Consider the following 27,850-nt stretch of genomic DNA (forward strand, 5'->3'; position numbering starts at 1 on the left):
AGGGGCCGGGAGGCGGGAGGTGCGCGCCGCGGGTCCGCCGGGGCGCCGTGCGGCGGCAGAAACGTGCCTGGGAGGGAGCCGTAGAAGGAGCGGGAGGCTGTGCCGAGCGACGAGCCGCCTCCCTCGTTCCCGCCCGCCCTCCCGCAGGAATCCCGGGCGGGCGGCGCGGCGGCACCCGGGACGCGCGGCTCCCCCTGGCTGCGCGGCGGCGGGAGGGAGGGAGCCAGCCAGCCAGCCGCGCTGGTGAGGAGGAGCCGCCGCCGCCGCCTCATCCTGCGGCACCGGCCGGCGGCGCGAGGAGCCCGGCGAGCGCAGGTGGGTGGGCAGCACCCGCTCCCCGCAGCGCCCGCGGCGGCGCCGGACCCTCGGCCCTCGCGGTGACCCGCTGCCTCCGGCACCGTCCCGGCGGGAGGCGCCTCGCCCTCGGCTCCGTGCGTGTGGTTGGGGTGGGGGGCGTGAGGGGCTTGTGGGGCTGAGGGGTGGCTGGGGTGTGGGGCTGTGAGGGGCTTCGTGGGGCGGTGGGTGTGGGGGGGCGCCGCGGTGAGGTCGGGGGTGCGGGACCGCGGGGTGCCGCGGCGGCTGCGGGGGGCGGCGGCGGGTGCCCGTGGACGCCGCTAGCGGGGCGGCGGCCGGCGCGCACCTGAGCGGCCGCAGCCGGGCTGGGAGGGTGGCGGGGTCCCCGGGGGGTCCCCGCGGCCGCGGGTGCCTTCCCGTCGGGGAGTGCCCGGCGGTGGCGGCGCCGTGGCAGGGCGAGAGGGTTACCTGGACGCGTGCTTCGGGACGCAGGCAGCCTCACCCGCGCTTGGGACTTTATTTATTTATTATTAATTTTAAATTTTTTTTTTTTTTTTTAAAACGCAACTTGTTCTTGGAAAATCGCGTTTAATTTCGGTTTCTATTCCAGTTTGAGATCTCTGGTCGAGGCTGCGATTGCTGTTGACGTAGGGTAGTGCAGGTACCCGGGCAGCCGTAGTCATCCGTGCGCTCGCAGCGGCGTGGTGAAATGAGTTAGTTTCTGTCCGTTAATGACTTGAGGGCGTTTTTCCGGGTAGAGGCGCAGTGGGAGCGTTCGGGCGGCTGCTTCCAGGGATGATATGAGCAATTCTTGACTGGAAGAAGGGGGAGTGCAGGCGCAGGCGAAAGCCAGTGTTCCCCCAGAGCTTGTACTCCGAAACTTCGTTGTTCGGTGAAAGCCCTGTTCTGAACACCAGAAAGCTTTGCTTTTTCCAGGAAGGCTTGAATTTTCTGTTTTATCGCATTTTCTGGAAAGGATTGATGGGAGGGCTCAGGGTACCGCGTGTTCAGGTCTTATTTTGATGCAAATGGTTAATTCGGCAGAATCTGTGGCATATTGCTCGCAGTGCGGTAAGCCTGGAATAAATCGAGTGGTTTTCATTGCATAAAAAAGTTCAAGATCGCTTTTAGTTCTATGAGATGTTCTTCCAAATACTAGCGCTTTTTTGGTATGCGGTTCTTTACAACCTGTGTAAGGTAACTCAGCTGAGCATGGAAATTATGGAAATTATAAAACCGTGTTCACTTTTCAGATGGAAGAACAAATCAAATTAGTTTTTGTACTTACCAAGTAATTAAGTGCAGATGGTTTTGTATTCCCACTTCAGAAGTCACCTTGCTCTGTCAAGGTTATGATGTGTCCACTAAGCAACAAGGATAACATAAAAATCTGTAAAGCCCGTATCTGTCTTCGAGAGTTTTAAATGTTCGCTTGGGTTAAACTGAGTTGGGATTGGGGTTTTTTTTCTTCCTTCCTGAAATTTATTAAAGAGAAAATTACAAATAACTCAGTTTGAGTATCTTAACACACCTTTTACAGAGGGGAATGCTTTAGAATGGTTGTGTAGAAAAACAAGTGGTAACTGTGGTAATAGGGTTTGCAGCATAAAATATGGCTAATTTCTCTTGTATGACTACAGGTGGCAGTGTAGAAGCCAAGAACAAAAATTGGCAGAAATTATATTCTGTGTACGAGAAAATGAAGAGTGTACTCATGACTAAGCACAGGAACCTGGAAAACCACAGGTATGTGAAGTGATTCATACAACTGCCTATGGTGCTCCCAGTATTTACTGTATTCTGATGTTCCTGGCTCAATAGGTATTTTTGGACCAATTATCACTTAATGTATTCACAGTAAAAGCCTAATCAAAATGTCACGGAAAAATCTATGTTTGACTACTAAAAGGAGCAAAAATACCTTGAAGGCAGTATGCGAGGGGAGGTGGGATTTTCCCACTTTTTTATGGTTTATTTTAGCTATAAGGAATCAAAGCACTAAGTTGCATGAAGGTACTCTTTCTTTTTTTTTTTTTTTTTTTCTTTCCCCCTTTAAATAAATAGATTTCATATTGCTAAACCTGGCAGCAGTTACAGGCCTGGATATACTTGAAATGGAGAAACTTTAGATACGATAGAAAGATTTGCATGTCTGGATGTTTTGGATGTCTTATCAGTACTATTTTTATGAGCACTGAAGAATTGGAAGCATGAGGAGAATTAGAGATGTAATTAAGAAGACGTAATTTCAAACAAATGTCCAGTGGTGATGCATATGTGTTGTTAAGGGTTAAATCTTGTAAGATAAAAAAAAGTTTTACAACACTGTTTTCTATTTTAAAAAAAAAGTAAAAATAAGCAGTACATAATAAGAGCTCATGATTAGCTCGTATTTCAAAGCAAAGGGAAAAACTAGATTACCTTAGTAATTAATTTTTCTCATTAATTAGCAACGTTAGAGTGAGGCAAAGCTTTTCTTTTATGTTTACATCGGTGTGCACAGCCTGTAGAAATTAGTCTGTGGGTCTGCATTTCAGGATTCCTGGGAAGCCATGGAGGATGGGACAAACTCAGTGCTGGAGCTTGAGGATTTTTTAGAACTGATGAGTGGGAAGTTATCCTGGTAAGAAGTGTCGAAGTGCAACTATCACTGTGTTTATATTAAATGTATTTATACTTTTGCATTTGGCTGTTCTTATTCTAGTCTAAGAAGGCTTTTTGTCCAAACCTTTAAATTGCTTCTGAGAGAACATGGTTATACCACAAACGTCCACAGATGACCAAGTCACCTTGTGTCAGCTACCCTGCAGTAACTGGCCTTGGGCATGGTTTTAGTTATCCCCAGTTGCAAAGTAAATTGCAGACAGAGTGATTTATTTTGCTGTTAGAATGGGCTAAGGGTGTACATCCCATTAGGTATAATCAACCAGCTGTCACCAATAAACTGTTAAATTATAGTAGCTTGGCATCTTGAGATTCTGGAATCCAAATCAAAATGATTTTTTCTACCTACTGTTTAAAAAAAAAAACAAAACAAAAAAACCCACAACAAACCACAAACATCCAGGCAACTATACTTCAGGTATAGCTTTGTGGGCACCCAAGCCCTGAAGCTGTAAGCTCTCTGTAGAGAGGCTGTATCTCTGTTGGTGAATAGTAAGACCCTGATCTCTAAGTGGGGTTTGTGGGTGCCATCATAATGATTTCAAAATACAGTGTGCCTTGGATAGAGTACCCTGAAGAGCTATCACAGTTCTTAACTTCAATTTTAAAAAAAAAAAAAAGTGAGTAAATCTAGATCTTCAGGGCTTTTCTGCAGGGGAGAGCTCTTCTAACCATCTTTGCCTGGCAATCATGTTACTGCTTGTCACCTGTCACTTCTGAGTGGAGACACACTCAGGTGTAGCTGGGGAGAAAAAAAGCATCAGCACTAATTTCTATACAGCCCTGTAGTGTTTTTATTATTATCTCTTATGGAGCAAAACAGTTAAGTATACTTTAAAAATTTACATTAATAGCCCTGATAAAGTCAATTGAACTGTATGTAGTACAGGTCAGCATATGCTTATGGCTTTGTTGAACATTGTTGAGTTCATTAGTTTGGCCTAACACATTTAGAACAGAAAATGAAAATGTCATTTGTCATTGGTACAAAATTTTAATGGGGACTTCCATTACATCAAGTGTTCAAAATACGAAATAAAAGAAAACTGGTAACTAGGCAGTGTGATGCTCAAGAGTTCAATTTACAGACACTTCTCTGTGCTAATTATGAAGTATTGACATAAATGAATGAAACTACTTGTTAAAGCGCCTTCTACAGTGTATAGCAGTTATGTGTTCACAAGATGATTCATAACATTCAGCAATTTGTGATGAGTTTCCCTGCCATTACTGGAGATTACTAAGTATCTAATGTATTTGCACTACACTGGGTTACTTTAAATTAGATTTGATGGTGGAAAGGGAAGGAGAACTATTTTCTGTCAACTGAAAAATCAGGCCTGTTTTATGAATCGGTTAGTCAGTATTGAATTTCTCTTTACTGTATAGTACAGTTTATCCTTTACAATGAAATACAAATGTTTAATCGTCTTGCCTATAAATACAGCAGTGACAGCGTGTGTGTGGGAAACCCTCAAGATTTCTTTTTTGTGTTGAAAGTTGTGTACATTATAACTAATAAAATATAGCAGACACTGTAACTGAAAGTAGAATTCATAGCAAGAAATCTAAGTTTGGAATCTAAATGTGTAAGGTCCCATTTTGAATCAGCAAGTCTTGGTTATGTAGAATGCTATTTGATTTGATGCAGGATGTATTTGTAAGTACAGGTCCCATTAACAGTGCAACAGATGCTGCACCTTAGAAAACTGTCGAGCTTCTGCTTTGAACTGAAAGTGGCTGGTTATGTGTTCTGTTGTCTTAAGAGAACTGTTTAAGGGCTTGCACAATCAGTCATTTCACACTATCATAAAGATGGCTGTAATCTGTTAGATTACAAAGTGTGATTGCCTGGCAGTTATCGGAAATGTCTGTTAATGATACCAGGGTTTTACACAAGAAAAAATAAACTTTCTCACTCCTTAATACTTGTATAGGATTGTCTTGAAAATGGTTCGTAGGAACCTGGAGAAATGTACTAGGCTCATGGATTAATGATGCTAAATAGAAGACGGAGAAATAATTTTTCTTTAAATTTGTATTTATTTATTTTGTGAAACCTTAACAGACACCAACCAGTCCAGTATCAAAGGCAGATTTGTAGAAAACCAATAGATCATCTATCAGGAGGATGAGGATGTTCTGAATAAAAGTCTCTGGAGGGGGAGGCACAAAGTGAAAACTTCAGATGGAATACACCGAGAGTAAGCCTAGAACACAAGCAGTGTGTCTGAGGCCATTTAGCTTAGACACTTTGGCTTCTCAGGCTAGAGGTTGATTCCAGATCTCCAGTTAGAAGAGAGTAGCATCTTCGTAATCTCAGCAGATTTAATACAGCTGTTAAACCAAAGGGATAGTTATGACATTGCAAGATGCCCGTTGTAGATTACTATAACTGAAGCGGACTCTTGTGAAAGTCACAACATGCTAAACATATGTGTAAGGAAAGTATCCTTAATTAGCAAATGTGTAAAGTAAACCTCCAGGCAGGTAGTCCCACTGCTATCTTTGGGCAGGCTGCCACTGGGCTTCTATGAGAAATAAGTCCTAATGTAGGAGGACATCAAACCTGAAAGGAGAAATGATCCTGAAATTACATCCTGTAGATGAGACCTTGCTCTCAGGTGATGGCCAAGTATCCTTTTGCTCTAAGAATGCCATTGCATGGTGTTGATTCTATATGATAGAAAGACGTCTGCCATGGTGGAGTCGCACTCTGCTTAACTAAGTGGAGTGCAGCTAACTGGATTTATGATGCTGGAAGGGAACATATCATAACCTTCCAACTACATGCCAAGGTGGCTTACAACAAAAGGAGTCTAGACTATCTTTTAGTGCTGGAGAAGCTGATGGAGAAGTGCCGGTGACCATAGAAAGGCTACCAAAATAGTGCTGGAAACAACATCTGAGTTGCTAGATAGAAGGTTAAGAATAAAGACCGCTGCAGCATCAGTCAGCACTGTAATCCAAATACCCTGCATGAGGACAAACAGAAAGGGCACACAGGTCAAGATGACACAGCCTCTGGGCTTGAAGTCCTTAACACTGCTATACATAGGACAGAAGTTGATGAAGGTCATGTAGAAAACAGTGAAGAACTGCCTGAATAAATTAGGTCCAATTTAGACAGGAGCACAGAAGAACAGGCAGTCAGACCAAAATAGACGTGTTTCTATGCTAATGCTAGAAGACTAGAAGATAAGATGGAGGGACTGAATGCCTAGTTCTAAAGTAAGATATTGACAGTATAGGTCTACCATAGAGAAGGTAGGTAGCAGGACGCTCATTAGGATGTCTATGGAAAGCCTGGTAAGAGGAACAGTCAGAAGAGTAAAATGCTTGCAACCACCGTGGAGAGACTCGGAACAAATGCGTATCCCCTAACAACTGCTTCTCTGACCCTTTAAAAAGATTTAAAAAACCAATTAGCATGGTTGAGCAGGCTGTAAGGAACAGAAAGTTATCCTTCAAAAACTTATGTCCAAAGAAAAAAAGGTGAAAATTGGGCAAATTAAACATAAAATATACAGTAAAACAAGTTAAAACCTGATATGTGATTTGTAAAAGACAAGAGAAGCTTGTCATAAGTACTCTTTCAAAAACATCAGAAATAGGAAGGCCATTGGGCCAATAGATAACTAAGATCTAAAAGAACTCAAAGAAGATTGCACTGTAGCTGAAAGAGTATGAGATACTCATGTTCACTGTGCAGGAGCTCAGATTCCCAAACAAAATCTCTTCTCTGTGGGGAGAGAAACACCAGGTCCTATTGAGGCACCTGCTCCAAATCAAAGTGATGCTGGGACAATTTTTTTAGAACAAAATGATAAAAATGAGTTACAGCAAATTGCCAGCTCTGGATGCACCCAAGACCTCTAGAAGATCTCTCAGTATAAAATTGCTGAACTGGTAACGGTGGTGTTTAACAGCACAATACTGCTGTGGTGGCAGTGAAGTTGAGGATGCCAAAGGTGATGCCGGTTTTTAAAAAAGCTTCCAGAAAGCCTATAGGAAAGAATGGGACACAAGTATACTGGCATTCATACCAGCCAATTTGCTGGTAAATATAGTGAAGAAGAAAACTAATGGATTTGTGGATAAATTTGATATACCAGGAAAGAGTCAGAACAGCCTCACAGGTCTGGTAGAGCTGTTTGAAGACACTGTTGAGGTTGTGAGTAAGTGTGATTTAGCTGAGGCAGTACGCTTGGGTTTCAGAAAGGTTTTTGAGAACTACTCACCAAAGGTGCTGAGCAAAATGAAACTGCTCTGACATAAGAGGAAAGATCTCTCCTAGGCTGATAGTTGGTTAAAAGGTGGAGTAGGAATAAATGACGTGTTTTCACAGAGGGGACGGAGGTCACCAGTAGAGTTGCTCATGGATTTGTGCTAGGTTTAACACTAGTCAGTGTATGCATTGGTGATCTGGAAGAGTGAGTGCAGAGTGATTCTAAGTCAATGAGGGTAGCAAAAATGAAAGCTAATTATGAAGAGCCAAAGAGGGATCTTGTGATGCTTAGTAACTGGGGATGAAACTTGCTGCTGATACTATGAAGTAATGCATGCAGGGGAGAACAATCCTGCTATTATTGAGACTGTAAACTATTAGCACCGAAGGAAGCGATGTTGTAGAGAGCTTACCATGGTAAATCCAAGCGTTGGTTAAGTGTTTAGGACTGGTCAAAAAAAATTCTTAGGGAAGAATGGCCAACAGGACAGAAGTCTGCTATGCCAGTCTATAAATGGTCTGTGCTTTTTGTCTTGACCTCTGGGTGCAGTTCTGATCCCCATATTTAAAGGAAGGGTGAAGAAAAAAAGGAGAGGTAATAGAACTAGAAATGGGTGGCAGTGATGATAAAGAGCAATTAAATAGATTAAGAGTCTTCATCCTGGCAAAGAAATAGCTAAAGATGAAAATGATAAAAATCTATATAAAGTGTAATGGAAAAAAATGAACAGGGAATGCTCATTAACTGTCCCTTGTAGTACAAGACCCAGAGGGGATCAAATAAAATTATCAAGTGACAGATTCAGAACAAGTAAGAGGTGGTATTTTTTTCATAGTGCATAGTTTAACTGTGAGCCACTGTACATACTAAAAGTTTATCTGGGTGTGGGCTTTCGGTGCAGAAGCATCACCTCTTGCTTAGAAGAACACAAAGCCCAGTCCCTGAAGGCTGGGGAGGGATCCTGAGGTGTATTCCTGCAAGCTTTCCCTGTCCTAGTGCTCTTCCCCAGATCTCTGCTCTCAGCCTTCGCTAAAGACACAATATGGGGATAGATGTATCTTTCGTCTGACTGAATATGGCTATTAGTATGTAAAATGAAGACAAATTGCAGTTCCCTAAAGAAAATGCTGACCATAGGCCAGTCCAGATGCATAACAGAATTATTGGTGAAGAAAATGTGTTGAGAAGGACATTTTTTTTTTTCTTGGGCCTAATAATTTCCTGAAGAAAAAAAAAATCGGTTTTCTTTGAAGACTGTACCAGTCCTCATTATACCATGTTGATACGTGACGTTTAGTGCCTATACAAGGGAGTTGAGAGTCTTTGTTCTGAGGTGTCAGTATTCAGCTTTAATTCTGTGCTTGCTCAAAGTAAGTTGGGCATTTGTTATTCCTTGCAGTTTATCTTCAGATGGACTGAATTAAAAACCTAAATGCAAGAATAAACTGGAAAAGTTGAGGACAGGCTTACCCATATAATGAAATGCTTACCTATATGATGAAATGAAAAATACTATTTTTGAGTCATGAACATAGAAGATGAAATCTCTTTTTCCTATAAATATGGTGAGATTACACCTAGGTTCTTTCCTTATCCAAACATATAAGGGCTAAAGCTGTATTAGACTTGGACTAAATAAGGACTTGGAGAAAATAGGTTATTAAGAATAAAGGGTGACTTGACCATTAGACATGAAAACGACGTTTAAATATTAAAAGGATGTAGAAGTTATGAAACAAGAATTATGTAGCCATCCAACCCAGTAACAAATGAAATGAAAGAAGAGTCTCCCAGTGGTAAGGCTTATGAGCTTGTGTGAATACAACCAGCCGTGACGTACAGAATCAGCGCAAACACAGTGCTACACCCTATAAGGAGTTACAGGAATGGATGTTGGGGCATATACAAAGGTTAACTCTAACCCAGGAAAATTAGTCGTCTTGGGTTCCTGTGGTCAGTAACAATAAATCAGCTTCTCCAGTGGGTGATACGGAGTACCCCAAGCCAGTTTCTGCTCTGAATTACCCTCTAGTGGAGGCTTTCTCTGTCCACACTGGCTACAGACTGACAAGGGAGACAAAGACGACTGGCCTCCCTATGTCAAAGTTGGCCTTTGAATATACCCGTTCTATATGTTAACGTCAGACCTGACTTTTCTAGAGGTTTTAGTAGGTCACTTTTTTTCCAGTGGTACTGAGATAAAAATACATAGCAAGACAATACTAGCTAAACCTATTTTTAAAGGTTTCATGAAGAAATGCCTATTAAAGTTCAGATTGTCCCACAAAGTTTTCTATACTTGCCTGACAAAGCTAAGGGCTGTATTAAAAATGAGACTAAAATACTTTTTGATTTTACTTTTTTTTCTTAAACAGAAGATTTTTCTGAAATAAAAGGATAAATCATACAAAAAGATCATATGGAGTTTTTTAAATTACAAAAGTTAGGCAATAGAGCCTTTTGAAAGAAGGGGTTAATTATGTACCCCACCAAATACCCCCAAAACACTCTTCTCTCTCAAGAACGGGAGAAGAATCAGTCCTCTCGTTAGCTCAGTTATTTTTATGATCTCCTTGAATGCTCTTTAGAGTTTTCCTATTTGTTCAACAATAGCAAAACATACTTTTAAGAGTAATTTCTTAGATTTTAATCTCCTATAATGGAATATGATACCAAAGGGAAAAAAAAAGTGTAAGAAAAATCTTGTTTTCCTCTTTATTTGGTAATTAATGTAGTTAGGTAATGAAGCTGAACCACTGGCAGTCTCGCATTAAAGGAGATTTTGGTCAGCACAGATGACAGTAAGTTTTAATTTTTTTCTAAAAGTAATTTGGTACAAGACACCATGGAACAGAACTTCACTAGTAATGTACTCAGAGGGTTAGACTTTCACATCTATTTAAAACTGTACGTTAAATCGTAATACATGGTCTTAAATAGATAAGAGAATGCACCAGCCATAGCACACTTCTCAAGCAATATTTATTCCAATGTTATCTCGGGAAGTGGACACTGCTGTATGGGGTGTTTTTTTATTGAATGAAATCAGTTCTCTGGAAACTATTTCAGTTATACTTTTCTAATGCAAAATCCTCTGAGAAGACAGGTTGTATATTTCAGTATTATGAATGTAATGTACTGCATATGTACCTTTTTCCTTTTTAATATCAACTAGACTTGGTGTATTTCTCTTTTTGTTTTGGGGAGGGTGGCTGGCTCTGTAGTTATTCTCTAAGGCCTTACAAATAGTTGATTGTACTTGTTAGTTTTTATCTGGATGGTTCTTAGTGTTCCTGGTAATTGAGGTGGTTGTGCGCTCTATAATAATAATTCTGAAGTCAAAATGAAAGTCACATGCTGTCCTTGACTCAGATTTCAGTTATATGAAGTCTGTGTTGCTCACAAATGAAGTTGTAAATTCTTATGAAACCTTTGATAAAATGGAAGCCAGAGCCCAAAGCAAAACAAAAAACTGCTTGTCAGGTCTCTACTGAGCCCAGTGGCCAGGGACAGATGTACTTCTGACATCACCTCCTACAGCCTTGCGTGCTGCTGGCTCCTGAGAATGCAAAGAAATTGCAAGTCCTCTAATTTCAGAGACTGAAACTGTGGCTGATTGCTTTTTCTCCTTTTAGAGATGCCTTCTTTTCTGATTTTTTTCTCTGTTGTTTTCTTTGCTTATCTGTGGTTTTACCTTTAATCATCACCCAATTACACAAATGTTACAGATTACCTTTTTTTTATTTTGACCTATCTGTGTTTCCTGAAACTTGTAAACATTGTCTCCCTCATTCCTTTACTCCATGCACAAATAATTTCTAATTGGAATGAATATTTAACAGCATATTAAAGATATAGACATAACAGTGCTATCTCCATTGATCCAAATCTGGTCATTTTATGAAGTTTAAAGAAGTTTTTATTTTGCTTGTTCAGTCAGAACAAGCTGGACTACCCTGAGTGGTAGTGTGCTGCATCAGCTCTCTGACGGCAAATGCCTTGTGAGGGTTATTCAGTTTAACACATTTTACCTCACCAGATAAACATGCATATCACCAATTACAGAGACCAAGCCAGTACTGGCAACTTCTTAAACCATGTTATCTCAAATGCTTGCCGATGTGGGCATTTGCATGTAAAATTAGGAATCTGTAAAGGTGTAAGCTTTTGTCGAGTATGGTGAAGATGCTTTTGAACAGGGGGGTTCTGTTGAATGGCTTGTGATTTCTAAGACTGTAGCATAAGTAGCTCATAAACTCTGTACGCTTGGTTTAATGTAAAATGTTCCTGGGAACATGGTTGTTGGAAAAAGCTGAAGACCAAAGAACTCAAGAATCTTCTGATTTCTCCACATGAGTGCCAGTCATGGCTCTACTCGCTCTCACTTTCTGTGGTCTGGTTCTTTCCTGCACAGTTTCTCCAGTGAGTGAAAGGCAAGGCTGCTCACCCCACAGAGCTGCTAGCCTGAGGGTTAGGTTAACGTCTTCAGAGATGTGGGACTGGACTGTGATTGTGCTGTAGTCACAAGGCTGTCCTGTCAGGCAAGTACCTGAGCTACTTACCCATCTTTCCCTTCAGACCGTTTGGAAGGAGTCCCGCTCATCTGCTGAAAGAATGAACACAGGTACCTGACCTTGGGAGATGATTCCAGGTTCTGGATGGCAGGTGAAAGTAAGGCCCTAGCCTACGGCACAGGGTCCAGGCTAAGGTAGGATTTAAGATCAGTGTCTACAGTTGGTTAGGCCTGGGTTGTTTCCAGCTTTGGCTGGGCGCTCTGGTTTGTCCTTCTGAGACCTAGCTCTATTTCAAGGATCTGCAGCATCCAGAGACAGTAGCTGTTCTGGGGCAATATGCTTCCTCATTCTTTTTCATCAGCCTTATGTTTCTTAACTTTTAACTCCCAAAGACTGCTAGTAATTCACATCTCTCTGCTCTGTCCAGCTACAACTTGATCTGCTGAACGTTGTCCAAATGATCTTGTGTAAATCCTTGTCTGTTGCTGCCTCTATTGCAGCAGTCACTTTTTGTTTTACTTCATCACTAAAGATTGACTTGTAGATGGTGACTGAGAATAGAAAGACTAAGAGCAGAACTGTAACCTCCCTTTCTACTTGAACCTGGTCTATATGTAAATGTTACAAAAGGAAAAATGACTGTTTAGCTGTAATTTTGTGAATTTAAAAAAAAAAAATTTAAATGCTGAGCAGTTGAGGGGAGAGGATCTAGTAAAATCAGATACGTATTTCACAACTCTGCCAAATGTCACTTCTTAGCTATACATTTAGACTCCAACATGCAAAAGTTGGCCCATTCCAGCATAGAGCCATTGAGTTTTCGCATGAAGTGGGACTTTATGACTAAGGTGGATGGTGATAAGTATGTAAATAAGACTCTTCAGGGCTTGAAGTCTTGGTGATTTCTGTAAAGAATTCTGTGGCATTTGCTCTGTGTATCTTTTTTTTTTATCTCCCCCCCCCCCAGTGCTCTTAAAATTGTTAAATCAGGACCAGTTTCTTTTGGATGAAATACACAGCTCTATTATTGAGAGAATCTTCTATTTAATAGAATAACTTTCAAGTTTGAGCTCCAGTATTGTCCTACAGAGCCAAAAAATAATTGCAAGAATTTCTTACAAAAATGTTGTGAATCTCTTTCCTCACAAAGTCTTTCAGTGAAAAGAAACACTTCTTTAAAAAAAAATTGAACCATCTGGGGTTTTTTTGTGCATAGGCAGACCTGGAAAATTTCAACCTAAAAAAGGATTGCTTTGCGTTTGTGGGGCTGGGGCATGGGGTAGAGTGGTAGTAGTGCTCATAATGAGTTTTGAAACTTCAGAAGGCAGCAGTTATTCCAAGAAGTCTGCTATAGGTCCTTTGATTCAGCAAAACTTAGAAAGCTCATAAGAATTTGAAGCCACATGGACTACTTACTTGCTTAAATACTTTGAGCTGTTCATAAACTGTGACTGGTTCAATAATTACTTTGAGTTTTATTTCATTTTAATGGTTCAAGTTAGAAGAAAGTTTTGTCCCACAGAAATTTCCTTTACTTAATTAATGAGAAGTAAAACAAATGTCTTGGAACATAGTGAAGAGTGGATCAAACCTATGGATGATATAAAGCTGGGAAGCTGGAAGATTCTTAGGGAGTTAGAATTAAATCAAACTTAGCTGTGAGGCTTTTGGGGAGTGGTATGGTGTAAAAAACGAAGTTTTAGAAACAAAAACACGTAGCCATTATCAAAAGCATAGACGTTAAGTGACTTGGTGAGCAGTGGCACTCCAGGCAAGAATTTTGAAGCTAGCAGTAGAGGTTAAGTTGTTCAGCGGGAAAGAGGAACGTATGCCTAGATTTCATGTCCATCACGTTCTTTACATTTAATGCAGTCGGAGGTTGTGACAAAAATTTATCAAAAGGTCTAGGGAGTAAAAAACAAAAGGAAAAGGTACCCCAGGCAAAAACCATAATGGCTGAATAACTAAACAGATATTATTAAAACGGTCCATTTAACAGTCACTTTGTCAAACAAGTCTTGTTACATGATTCCTGTTTTTCATCTGAATTTTGACTGCTACCTGCTCGCTGAGGGTTTTTCCTATTATTCTTTAGTGGTCCTGCTCTGTCAAAATACGTCCATCTAATTGTTCACATTTGAACTGGGGAATATTTTATTCAGAAAATGCTATGGATCTTCAACCCTCAAACTTGGTATTTTATACAGAAGTGTATCAGAACTGATAAAAAGTTTTGTCTCTTAGACCAAATGTTTCTGAAATAGCTCAGGACTTTCCTTGAGTGGCAGTTGTGTGTTTTCTTGTTATGAGATGAAAGAAATGCTGCTGTCTTGTTATTAAAGTTCATGGATGTTTTTGTTGCCTGCTCTAGTTGTCTCAAATGTCATTTTACCTTTTCCATCTCCAGCCTGTATTACTCTAAGACCCTTAGGAAGAAGCTTCTCTTCTCTTATTTTACAAGCTGGTTACACGGTTACCATTTAGTCACCTAGGTTTTCCACCAACTCTACTGATAAAGACATTTGGCCTGCATGACACTTTGAAAATCTAGCACGTTTTTTCTCTTCCAAGGCAGTCGCTTTACTGTGATTTTTTTTTTTTACACTGAATCTTTAATATCTCTCAAGCTGGTTGTACTGAAATGTTCATTATTATCATCCTTTTCCTCCCCTTCTGATAAATCCATTTTATGCTCCCACTTTGTCAGGCTAGACTCTTTTAGGCAGTGTTATTTTCTGCTGGAGTATTACTTGAAGGGCATTAGCTTTGATGACTTTGGGGCGTTCTCAAAGGCTATCTTTAGTCTAGTGGGAATACTGACTGTTTCCTCCCTGGCTAATGGAAAATGATTGGGGTTTCTAGGGCAATTCTGAGTTTCCAAGTTAGGCTTTTTTTTCTGAATTGCCCTCCAGAGGAAGCCACGGCTTTTGCAGATGGCGCCAGCTGAAGTATCCCTTCTGCTGTTTTGCAGTCCTGTAAGTGAAGGGCAGAGGCTCCTTTCTGACTCCTGCAGCTGCCACAAGGCTGGATTTGACGGCCACTGGTGAAGAGCTAGATCTGCCTGCCCATGGTAGCTGGATGTATCGGGAGAGGAGAAATAGGATGAATGGTTGAGAATTACACCTTTTTGTTAGGTTACAGGGCCTGGGTGTTTATGTTGGCTTAAACTGTGTACACTTGATACAAAATGTACCCTACAAGTGTTTCAGTGCTTGAGCTGTGTTTCCATTTTTAGTGACTGTTGGAAATTGGAGAATCCAAACAGTTTAGCTGGGATTTTCTCAGGGTGCCTCTCATATAATCGGGCTGCGAATACTTGGTGGCTGGTGTCATTGGCTTCACAATGGAGTCATTAATTTTCATCATTGTTCTAAAAAATCTGTCCTGTTTTTCCATGTAGAAAACTGTATTTCTATCTTACCTGAATTGAACAGACCGTTGAGGCTGGTATGTGGCCAAAATATTATGTGGTGCTGTTACAAACTTGTCACTAATGAATTCATTTTTAACTCAAGAAATTTAGTTCTTATAGTATGTCCTCATCTTTGTTCTTGTTCTGGGAAAAGTTGAGACTTCTGTGGAGACAAAGCTACCTTTGAGATCTCGGAGGGCCTTATCCCTTTATGTGTGGTTGCATGAGGTCTGCTTCTAGGCTATTATTAAATCAATAATTATTGTTTGCTGTTAAGGATATACATGATGCTTCACAATGCATAGATTTGGGGACTTTTAGAAGAAAATGGTGTCTCTGCTCTAAAACAGTTTTTTGTAGAATACAAAAGACACTAGACAGCAGATGAAGCCTTTGCTGTGTGCTCTTTTGCTTTCTCTTAATTCATTATTTTCTCTTTCCCATCATATCAGCTATTAGTCTGTCTAATCTCATTCAGAAAGTTTACCTCAAATGTATGTACTTGTGTATTTTAAAGCTAAATTCCAAACTCACATTTGTAATATTTCTGTTATTTGTATCTCATTTAATTCATGTTGAAACCCGAATGATAGGTTAACTTAATTGCATTTCTCAGTTTTTAATGTGAGTGGGTTTAATATTTGGACTTCTTGACCTTGCTATTCTTTTACAGGTTTTCCCCCCCCCCCATGTTTCTACATGTATTTTCATTTTCTTTTTTATGTTTTCATTTTGTATGTTAATTTTTCTACACATACTGGGAGGGGATTGAGGGTGGCAGAAGTATGTGAAGATGTGCAAAGAACTGTGGCCTTGTGAGGCATAGAATAAAATTGTTTATTTGATGGTAATAATTTGCTTAATGCTATACCTAAAATCTAAGTTTGGAAGAAGAACGTGGGGAATTCCTTTAAAAAGTGACACAAAAGTAGGAAAGAATGTTAACAGACAGTGATTAATTACTTTATTGCAAAAGGGGAGCTTTTTGTATCTCGTCTTGGTTTGAAATGAGTTGCCATATGTTGAGGAGGTAGAGACTGGCAGAAGAGTTTCTTGTCTTACGAAGTTGTGAGATCAGGAAATAACTAAACTTACCACCGGGAGTTTACCTAACTAACCACAACCTTTTACTAATATGTTCACTTTGTCCTCACATACAAATTTTGACATGAAAATGCCAGTACCCATGTGTCACTGATGGGAAGTAAAAGGCAATATCTTGGTCATAATTGGTAGGAGGCGAGACTGACGTTCACATGAATTTTCCCCTATTACAGAATGAGCACAAAATATTTCATAGAAATTAAATTATTTCTTCAAATTTCTGTCATGCTAACCTGGCATTTGGAAATGCTTGTGCTTTCCCACTCTTAATGCTTAGTCTTTAGAAGTAGTTTTCTTTAAATAGGAAACACATCATTTGTTTAAAATGTTAAATATTTTCTTTAGATTTCAGTCTTCAGCTTTAGCACAGCCCTCAGAATCTCGTTTTCAAGGCCAGAAGGATCCTCATGCTATCCTTTAAAACCCTCTGCACGCCGAAGGACACAGCAACGTGCTCAGCAATGATTCTGCTGTGTTCAATATCTTGCAAAAACTTAAGGAGATGACAGAGAATCCATCACTTGGCCTGGTACTCTGTTCAAACAAATTATACCCACTGATAATTTATACAGACTTAAATCTTTAAGTCTCACTTGAAGACACTTCGTTTTTATCCCTTAAATCACTTGGGGCTTTTTCTATTTCTTCACTTTTTTTAGCACCTTCTGCATACAGTTCTGATGTCTCTGTATTCTAGTATTGATCTCACCATACATAGAAAAAGCAAGATCGGCAAGCTTATTTCTGTTAGGTGCCTAGGGATTGCCCTAATTCTTTTTTTGCCATAACACTGCCTGCAGGGCACATGTTAAGTGATTTCTTAAGTGATCTAACACCTCCATAAAAGTAGCTGCCGTCCAGGTTAGAGTCCCAGGTTTCAGACAAGCACCAACTTTCTGTGTTCTTGGTGGAGTATGACCTTGCATTTGCGTTACAGTTTGCCTTCACTGTGTTATTTGTGTATGCAGCTGGGAATTTGGGAAAATACCAGGCCTGACTGGAGATAAGTCTGCTTATATAGGGTATCTGAGTCTTGTAGCACTCCTTTAGACCTGATTTCTACTGTGTGAGCCTTAAGAGTAAGAAAACAGTCCTAAACTGTGTCTTCTCTAACTCCTTGCATTTTGTAATTATTTAAAAATGAGTCTTCTACATGTATGCTTACTCACATTAACATTACGCTTTGCAATTAAGTCAAACTGTACTTTCCTCTTATGGAGGGAAAAACTAGAAAAATTTTTACTTTTTTTTTTTACGAACTCTAGGAGCTTTTGAACTCCCCTGTCCCCAGCTTGCCCCTTTGCAATCTGTTTCCATCTTTATGTTAAGTTAGATTTATTTATTTTTTTTTTCCCAAAGCTAGAGGACATCCATACAGGCTACTGTCACTTCCTTCTGTGACCTTGACGACCTGCAGTCACATATCTGGGGTGCCTTTGTTAGAAGCTAGGGGTACTAGCCTGGCTGGTTGACTGCAAAAGCAGGTTTATCTGGAGACCGTGAAGGGATGAGAGCTGCAGTGCTTGGCATTCAGGCCCCATTTTGCCTTGACGGCTTGCAGTTGTCAGTCTCCTGACTGTGGGAGGGGGAGAGTTAAAATGTGTGTTTGACATCTCATGCCTTCTGTTCATGTCCGATACGTAAGCTATGTTTTGGGATGCTGTCTTATGAAGTAACTCCATGGTGTCCATGCCTTGTACTAAACCAAGGTTATGCTCTGTATTTATAGAAGCACTTTCTGAAGCCTTTCAAAACCCGCTCAGAGCTGCTTACAAGTCAAATAACTCTCTTCTAAAGTTCTGGTTTATTGAAATGACTGGAAATATAATGTCATCTTAAATTAAAGCGGGCATTCATCTCTTCCACAGGTCCTGCACCTCCTGGTTGATCTTGGCAGATCTTTTGAAACCCATGTCTGGTAGTTTGGAACTAAACATAGGCAGACTAAACCAGGCCTTCCAAAGCTGCTTCTCTTGTATAAGTAGTCTAGTACGTCCCCCTGACTGTGTCGTGGATGATAGCAATGGTAGGTAAATAGGTACCGGAGACTCTTAGCTGTGCAATGTCCTAGAAGTCCTAGCAGAGCTGCCTGACAAATTTGGGAGGAGATGCAAACAGCAATTCTTACCTTATGATGCGATATGAAATGTTGGCTTTTGCATGAATAAAGTTGGAACTATTGATCTGTTTTGGACAACTGACAAGTCAGGATCATCACAGAGCTGTTCAGCTTCTCCCACACATGCACTTTCTGTCCATTTAACCCCCTTTTTTTCAGCCTCTCACATGTTGCAATAATGATCAGCTTTGGCAGCCCCTCAGTATTCCTGGTGTGTGGTGGTTCCCCGTAACAGTTATGCTCCCAGAAAAAGGACTGTAGAGCTTCAGCCTAAAGACTTTTTTCATACAAAAACGTATTCTGTATTCCTATCCAACGTAAACTAGACTAGGGCTGCTCAGCTGCTGAAGGCTATATGTGGCTTTACAGGACTGTTCATGTAATCCTCTTTCCCAAAGGCTTCTTCAATGCAGACCGTGGATTTGGAGATAGCAGCCGGTTACTGCTACTGTTTTCCCTGCAGCCTCTCTGTTGTCACTCTGCGTATTGCTACTCAGGAAACACTATGCCTGTGTATGGGTTGTCACCACCAGTATAATTCAGTTTGTGTGGGTCCATTCCTTATCTATGTGTGAGTTGTTGCTGGGGATAACTGAGGCCGCTTATAAGCGGTGTGAATTATCTAAGCAGTAATTGCCTATTCCTGGCAGTTGTCTCCCCATCCCAGAGGGTAGATGAGGATACAGACTGTGTTGTGTAATGTTACGTTCAGGAAGTCTGATGCTTTGAGGGAGCATCCAGGATTTGCACAGACTGTGTTGTCCTCATGTGAATTTGTGCTGCTAAGATGTACAGAGCCCCAGTGTGCAAAAGAAGGGTGACGCTGTTGGGGCCTCACAAGACGTACACGGGGCTGGGGCAGGAGCCATAGTGTCATGATGTTTGGCAGTGACATGCCATCACATCTCTTTGAGTGTGGAGCAGAGTTTTGAGAGGTTGGGGGCGTTGTCTGTGCTCCTCAGCCAGTCCAGTTTGTTAGGTGGCCACGAACACCAGTTCTTGAGGAAGTGTTGGAAACTGGAGAATCAAGTCATAGTGGGCAATACTGGGACTCCCTTATCTGTCCCTTGGAATATCAACCATTTTTTTGGGTGGTTGGGTGTCATGGTTTAACATCAGTTGGCAACTGAGCACGACACAGCTGCTCGCTCACCCCCCCCCCAGTGGGATGGGGGAGAGAATTGGAAGGGTAAAAGTGAGAAAACTCGTGGGTTGAGATAAAGACAGTTTAATAATTGAAATAAAATAAAATACTACTACTAATAGTAATAATAATAAGAAGAATATACAAAGCAAGTGATGCACAATGCAATTGCTCACCACCCACTGACCGATGCCCAACCAGTCCCCAAGCAGCGGCCCCCCCGGCCAGCTTTCCCCCAATTTATGTACTGAGCATGACGTCACATGCTATGGAATGTCCCTTGGGCCAGTTTGGGTCAGCTGTCCCGGCTGTGCCCCCTCCCAGCTTCTTGTGCACCTCCAGCCTTCTCAGTCGGCAGAGCATGGGAAGCTGGAAAGTCCTTGACTAGTGTAAGCACTACTTAGCAACAACTAAAACATCGGTGTGTTATCAACATTGTTCTCATCCTAAATCCAACACACAGCACTGTACCAGCTACTAGGAAGAAAATTAACTCTATCCCAGCTGAAACCAGGACGTTGGGGGAATTCAGAAATCCCACATGTGCTGCATTTGTGCTTTTTTTTTTTTTTTTTTTGCCCCTTTGGGGAAAGGGTGCAGAGCTGCAAAGCGAGAAACTGGTCTTGTCATTGGGAGCTGGGAAGGGACAAAGACAAATGCACAGCAGGGGTCCATCGTGCACGGTGTGTTCAGGCAAGACGGCCCAGAGCGACACTGGGCAAGGCACAAGGTCTTACAATCCGGTATGTTTTGGGACTGCAGCAGTACTGTCATGGTGTAGTGGGTCTTCCTCTTTTACTGTATAGTTTATCGGTGTGTATGCAGAAGGCCAGGTCACATGCAAAGGAAAAGGAGCAGTTACCTTTCTCCGCAACTGAAGGATGCGTAGATTGCCCAGCTATAGATAAACTCAATTTCTAGAGGAGAGGGCAGTAGGAAAGGATGATAACAAACAGTAGAGCGAGCATACGTGATCAACTCCTGCAGTGTTAAATTGACTTCAAAATAAAAGATGTGCACTTTGAGTTATGTTACTTTGAGTTTTTGAGACTTAAGTGTGCAGCATACTAGAACTCAAAACTAAAAATGGAGTGGGGGTGTGAAAGCTCAGACATTGTTGTGATGGAGGTGAGGTCCATCTACAGACTATTCAGGCCTCTGAAAGCAGGGGAAAAAAACAGCTGAAGAGCTGAATGGGTTGCTTCAGGTATAATTCTGTAGACAGTCCTTATATATTTAAAAATAGTGAACAAGTTGATATTTTTCTGGAAAAATGAAGAGTTTGTTTCAGAGCTAAGTGTTTAAATTCATAGAAGGGGGGAATCACACTATTGTATACATCATGAAAAATAGGAGAACGATGTAGATCTGGACTGCTGTTCCCAATAGGTTTTTTCTTTTCTGTGTTCTGTAGTACATGCTAAAAATATTTTCAATATCTTAACATCTGCATTGTTATGAAAAATAGCATGTCTTTGTTTTGTTTTCAGCTGTGTCATTCTTGCATTACGTTTTGTTCCATGTGCTCTCTTCAGTTGGGATGTGAAATCATTTTCTTTTCTCAGCTGTAGACCTAATTGCCCTGACTCCAGAACTGCACTATGCACCACTTGGAAAAAGTTATTTTTTTTGTTCTGCCTCAAAAAACCCCAATCTCTATGCTGGGGAATATGGAGTTACTTGATTGTGAAAATGTCTTCTGATTGGCAGAGAGGGGCAGAAAATAGGGTAAAAATAAAGGGAGCTAAGACCCTTTAAAGGTAGAAAACATGAGGTTGAAGAAAGACTGTGCATGTGAGTGTATTTTGCATACTACTGTGTATTAGCACATCTAATCTTAAATGCACCAGCATGTCCCATTGATTTCAATTGGAGGATGGGATGCCTGGATAAGGTAGACCCTCTCATGTTTGTCCATGCCCCTGGCAGGCTCCTAGGCACCGTGCAGCGGAGGAAGATGGGTGAGTGAAGGTTGGCTGCAGTTCTGATTTGTGTGTCAAGTAGAAGCAGCAAAACAGGCAAGAAATAGGGCCAGACTTGCTGTGAACACAGGAAAGGGAAACTTTAAGACAGACTGGTAATGAGGACAAGATGGCAGTAGGTGTGGGACAGCCACGGAGTGGTCATTAGCTGTTGGATGCTGCTGCTTTCCAGTTCACTGCCTGGAACACAAGATTCCTGGGTTCCTCTTTCTTTCCTAGTCTGGGGCACTGCAAAAGATGATACTGGTTTTGGTTTCTTGATTGACTCAAGCAACAGAGCTGAGTGCTAATGCTCTTACTCTCTCTCAAGTGTGCAATTGTCAATAGGCTGCCACAAAAAAGGAATTTGACTACCTGGTTTGATGGGGTTTTTTTTCCCCTCTAAAGTTGAAGAAACTGCATGTACACAGTGCACTTTAAAAGACATGTTAAGGGGGCAAAGTCAGGCCTCCAGAACTGGGAAATGCTGAAATCGGGGTTGCATGTGTTACTTTAATTCTGCTTCCTTGGATGTATGTGTTGGTGCAAAATCTTGTAATAAATGGTAAGTATTGTTTTTTTTTCCAGAAGAAACATGCCTGTGACTAAATGATGGTGTTTATGGGATGGATCAGGGATATGTAGTAGATGAGACGATCACAGATGTTCCTGAGATGGTTTGCTTACACAAAGCTGTAGCTGACATTCGGCTGCCCTAGGCAACCTCCTTCTCCCAGGGGTTCCTGCTGGGTGCCTCGATCTGCAACTCCCCTCTTCTGGGCAACAGCACTCATGGTAACAACCACCTCTGGGGCTTACATATGTTTAGTGCCTTCCCTTAGAAAATCCCCAGAGGTAGGGGTTTCCCTTTTTTGTACCCTTGCAGCGAGCCAGCAGTGTGGCAGCAGTTCCTGGCTTCACACAAGCTTCCCATGTGCTTCAGAGGAGGCGCTGGGCTGTGCGGGCAGCCTTCGTTTATCATTTTGAAGTAGCCAGCATCCCACTAACGGTGTGCGTGCTGTACTTTGGGAACATCTCGCCTCTAAATTTCTTCTTGTCACAGGAGTGGGAAAGTGTGAATGACATGGGGCATTGGACAAGGACAGAGGAGGGTCTCACGGCTAAGACATCAGATGGTATGAGAGCGTGCTGAATTCTGGCACTGCTACCTGTACTACAGCGTTCCTGCATGAAGCTGTCATTTTGTGGCCAACAGCTCAAATGCTGGTGCGTGTCTTGTTTTCTGGATTTCCAAATCAACTCCAGGGGCCACATGGTCATTCAAAGTCAGTTTTAGATGATTTGTCGTGAGGAATTCAATAAAAGGCACAACCCCTATTAAGGAATAATAGGGAGTGAGACTTAACTATTGAATAGATTACGCGAGACTGGAAGAATCAGACAGCCTGAGGTCTGGAATGGTCTAGTGTTTGAATCTGCAATTTCGGGTCAAACACAACTTACTGGGATTTTTCCCCCTAACTTTTATATTCCCCAGAGAGTGATGTGCTTAAATAGAAGTGAAAGAAACAAAAAAGGCAATAGATATGTCAGTTAATCTATAGCTCTTTTCTATATTAAGTTAGTTTTAAATAGCATTAAAGGCTCAGTGTAGCGAAGCACTTAGTAAGGCATCTAACTGCATATTTGAATTGAGGCCAGGATTGATAAACTTGGATACTGTATGATAATACATTTGAATAGGAACACTGAATCCACAATGGTTAATGTGTATGTCCCAAACAGGGCTGTATCTTCCTTCAGCTGAGATTTGGGGTTGCAAGTTTCAAAGCCGGTTTATTTGTGGGTTTGGCTCACACGTTTCCAGTAAGAATGGGATACAAAGGAATTTTTTTGGAAGTAATGGATTTATAAGCAAAGAATATTCTCTGATTTTCCCAAATACCTGCTATCTGTCACAGAGCTCACTCTTGTTTTGATCCCTTTAGCACTTCCTTATTTTTTTCCAGTGGTTATTGGGTCATTTGCTATCCCTGTACAAGATCCAGTTACGGCAGATTTTCTGAAAGAGTGTTCTGAGACTTCAGAAAACTGCAAAGGAAAAAACATCCTTTAAGTAGACTAGCATTAAAACAATACTCATTCTTAATTTATGGAGAAGCATTTAAATTATGTCTGAAAGGTCACTGTAATGAGGCCTTTACAATTAAAAATAAGAGAGTATTTGCCAGTTTTAAAAAGCACAAAAATATTAGAAAGAAGACTTTCACAACTTCCAAAAGATAGACCTCTGGGCAGTTATCCCCTTAAAAGAGGGGATGCATATTAAAGGTCTCTAAAACACATGAATGAAGAACAAGAAAGGGAGACTTCATGCAAGTAATAAAGAGTGTAATTAAGGACCTATATATAGAAGAGGCACAAGATGTACCTAAAATATTAACAAGATTTTTGAAGCCTTGCTAAACTCATGTCAGCCTGAACTATCATAAGCAGAAACAAAATTAAAAGATACATTGTTTTCACCTGACTTTCCAGTGGAAAAGGATTGACGACTTTTTTTTAATTCCTGCAAAAGCTTTCGAAGTTATTTCTTATGGCTTGGGGAAGAGCACCTTGACCAAATGTTGTTAGTTAAAAATCTTGTAAATCCTTTCTGTAAGTGTATAGGAAAGAATAATATATTAAAAAAGTGTATTTTCCTTAGCCTTGTGGACTGAGTTGTAATTTCAAAAACTAAAATTAATGTCAGTGGTTCTATTCCCTTTAAGTCTCTCTGTAAATCAAATGAAGAATCAACAAAATGCCACACTTTTCTAAATGAGGATGGTGACTTCTAGAAGATAGTGTCTTTAGGATATGAAAAAACTTAACCAAAACGTGTACATTCAAAACAAAATAGCTTTTATAGCAAGGAAGAGTATATTTGATTATTTTAGAATAAAATGTAATTGCATTTGTTGTTAATAGACCGATGAAGTGGATACATTCAGAAAATCCTTGATGGGGTAGAATGGCATTTTCCACTGTATCCTCATAAAACTAACAAAGCAAGTAATGTTTGGTTTTCGTGATGCATTTGATCAACATGCTAAAAAAGCATGATTTGAATTAGAATTTAATAAATCTATTACCACCTTCATTTATGGAAAATGAAGTTATCTCCTTTTTCGCTTATAGTTTGTGATCCTCAGCTGAAGGATTCTGTCTGGAAATCCTCCCAGAAATTGAGCATAACAGCTGATAAAGGACAAAGTAGTATTTTACTGTACAGTAATAGGGCACTTTTCTACTCTGCTAGTTATAAGTGTCTTAATTCTGAGGCTCTCTGGGGACAAAATTACCATTTCTTTTCTGTATTCCTGCTAATCTTTTAGTGATTGTAGCTAAGTCATAGGAAACACTGATTTCAAATTTTCACCTTTTTCTTTAAAAAGAAAGCCTAAGTAAATTTTATGAAGATTACTCATAAATATATGTCTCTGCTAGGCAAAGTACTGAAATAATAAAGTATAACTTCCTTTTGTCTTTTTCATAGATGTTATCATAAAAGTAATTATATCACTTTTTCCTTTCCTTTTCCAAATCTAGACTCTTGTTTTATTTTCTGTCTGCATAAAGACCTAAATTATTTTTTTAAAAACAAACAGGCAACAAAAGATTCCCCCCCCCCCCCCCCCCATCAAGAATGTGATCCTATTATTCCTATATCGGCCCTTCTGGCTAGGGTATAATCCTCCAGTGTGTAGCCCCAACTGGCTGATCATTGTAGAGGAATTGCATGTGTATGGATAGATGATGCGTCCATAAATTAGAATATGCTTTAACCCAACAACACTTAAAACAGTAGGCGTGGAAGGGTAATCTGTAGTCTTCCCTCTCCTGCCTGGAATAATCATTCTATAAAAATTATTTTTCACCATTGTTGTCTTTTGTGGCATTTCAGACTCAAAAAAACCTAGATAGCTGAAATTAGTTTAGTGACTAACCTTTTTATTTTTATTTTTGCCAGAGCACAAATGTATGAGGCCATTTGAATATTTTTGATATATATCCCATATGTTTTATATACATGTGTTTGTATTTATATATGTATATATAAAAAGGGATATGTGTGTATATATAAAAAAATATGTATAGGAGGTGTGTGATATATATAAAAAATATATGGGGTGGGTGGGTGTATATATATACACATATATATGATACCTATCCAACTTCCTCTGGTTGTTTCTATCATCGTGACTGAGACAAAATGTTTTTTCTTCAATGGTAATGCCTCTCTCGGTAGGTCATTTGTAACTGTAGTTGTCCAGTGTATCTAATTCCTCTTGTGGAACTACCCCTACAGAGAACACACTAAGGGAATATCACTGGGTGATTCATACGAACAAATAAAGAGCGGGGATAAAACTTTGACACAGAAGTCAATGGCAAAAGCCGTATTGACTCTAGTGGGGTGAGAATGTGTGCTGAGAGGGTGCACGGTAATACACAGCATATTAAATCACCGTTGCCCCCAAACGTACTTTGTGCTGCTTCACCACGATTCACTGACTATACCTTACTATTCAGCTTATGAAAACTAGTTCAGTTAGTGGCAAAATTCAGATAAATCTCAAAATATACTAGTGCGTTTGTTGTGATTATTATGCAACAAGTTAAAATACTGTTAAAAACGTGTTCAACAAAATCAACCTCGGTTAGTTTTAAGTGGTTTTTTTAGGACCTTGTGTTGGTCCTAAATTATTTCTCTTCAGTTATGGATTCTACTGTAGAGTAGCAATCAAGAAGAGCATTGATAGTCAACTCAGACTTGAGAAACTTAATGGCATTACATGATGAAGAGTGGTGAAATATTGTAAGTAATCTGGGGCCATTTGACTTGGGCTTGCTGTACTGCTGATACACGTCCTTCTGCAAATAACTGCACATGTAAGTCACGCTAGTATGGCTGCTTACGTCTGTAGTGTTAAAAAGTTATGCACGTGAGTAAGACCAGCCCTCCGTAGCGTAGTCGTCAAATCCTTTGGTGTGTACTTTGACTTCTGTGGGCTATGTCAGTGCTTAGATGTCCAAATTAAAGCACATGTCTCGGGCCTTGCAGAATCTGTGCTGCGTTGTGAACCTGAAGTCCAACTGCTTGAGCATAGATGTTATAGCTGGTGTCCCTCTACATGACTTCAGTTAAAAATGGGGTAGGTTTGAAGCATGAACCCTAATGTTTTGTTGCAAGTTCAGTGAATAATAGTGAAATGTTACAAAGCTGCTTATTGCTTTTTGTCTAAGGAGAGATTGATGCATTGCTCTGTAGAAAATGATGAGAAGATAGCTTCTGGAATATCAACATCTAGTATTTGTGAAACTAGAATATCATACACAGTAGCGTTATGATTTTAAATACTCAATTTATTCAGAACATATGTATTAATCTTGTTTTGAAAACGTAAAGCTGCATACTTGGTAGTTTACAGATACACTAATTTTGCTAAGAGTTGCCAAGAAGTTGACAGTTTGAACCAAGGATTGCTGTGGTTGCTACGTGTAAAAGCCTAGAACAAGCCAGCGGGAAATAATACCAGGGTGGGAACGTATTGCTATGGTTACAGAGTATTTTCTTTAAAGGAGAGGTGGATAACGCAGCAAGAATCGCTGAAACTTAGGTAACATTGTATTATACAAAAAGCAAAAAGACTGAAAGATAATAACTGTCTTGTGCTCTTAATGGCATTTTGTTAGTTTCTAGCAAAGAGGGATTTAATTAAAGGAGGAATAATTTGTGAAAGCTTTGTTAGAAAAATATACTTAGCTTTTATTTATTAAAAGTGGAATGCCAGCACAATATCTTGCATATTTTGGCTCTGTCTCTTTGTTTTTTAAAACAAAAAGATTTTTTTTTTTGTCAAGTGGATTAAGAGTTCTTTTAAAAAGAATAAAAGTGTAATTATCCCCAAATAATTTAATTCATGTGAACTTTTAAGTCAGCTTTTCAGTACATTAAAAACTGTAAAATAACTGCATTTTGCAAAAATACACGTAATACAAAATGATTACAAAATACAATAAAAATGGTAATAAATAATAAAAGTCTTCTTTAAGTGGTGCTGTAAATCTGAACTGTAAAATTCATCTAGGAAACATCCTTTTTCGCTTATAGACATCCTCTAGGATTTAGTTGTAATCACCTCTGTTGGTTTGATCCTGAAAATCAGGAAGTAGAAGACCACTGTACAGCTCAGAGTTTCCATTTTTGATATTTGGGACGATCTTCTCTTCTCCTCTGCCATGTTTATCAAGAGGTACGGTGTGAAGCATCTAGACGGCATGGGCTGGACCGTGCCCAGCTCACTCTGTCCCACCAGCCGTTCAGAAACACTCTGCTGGGAAAGGTGGGGCTGGGGACCGAGCAGTCTGGTGGGAGGGACAGGACAGGTCCATGCTCTAGGAC

The 27,850-nt window shown here is 40.3% G+C and overlaps 1 long non-coding RNA gene across 1 annotated transcript in view; it reads left to right on the forward strand.

Annotated features, from left to right (window-relative positions):
* Positions 1–282: 282 nt before the first annotated feature.
* The window catches only part of LOC143155910 (uncharacterized), an 82,450-nt gene continuing 54,882 nt past the window's right edge, over positions 283–27,850 (forward strand). Inside the window, exons 1-3 of the long non-coding RNA XR_012994501.1 lie at positions 283–315; positions 1,935–2,040; positions 2,832–2,917. This is a non-coding gene — a long non-coding RNA (uncharacterized LOC143155910). The remainder of the gene's footprint in view (positions 316–1,934; positions 2,041–2,831; positions 2,918–27,850) is intronic.

Source organism: Aptenodytes patagonicus, chromosome 1 (genome assembly GCF_965638725.1).
Source record: "Aptenodytes patagonicus chromosome 1, bAptPat1.pri.cur, whole genome shotgun sequence".
In the NCBI taxonomy this organism is placed as follows: Eukaryota; Metazoa; Chordata; class Aves; order Sphenisciformes; family Spheniscidae; genus Aptenodytes; species Aptenodytes patagonicus.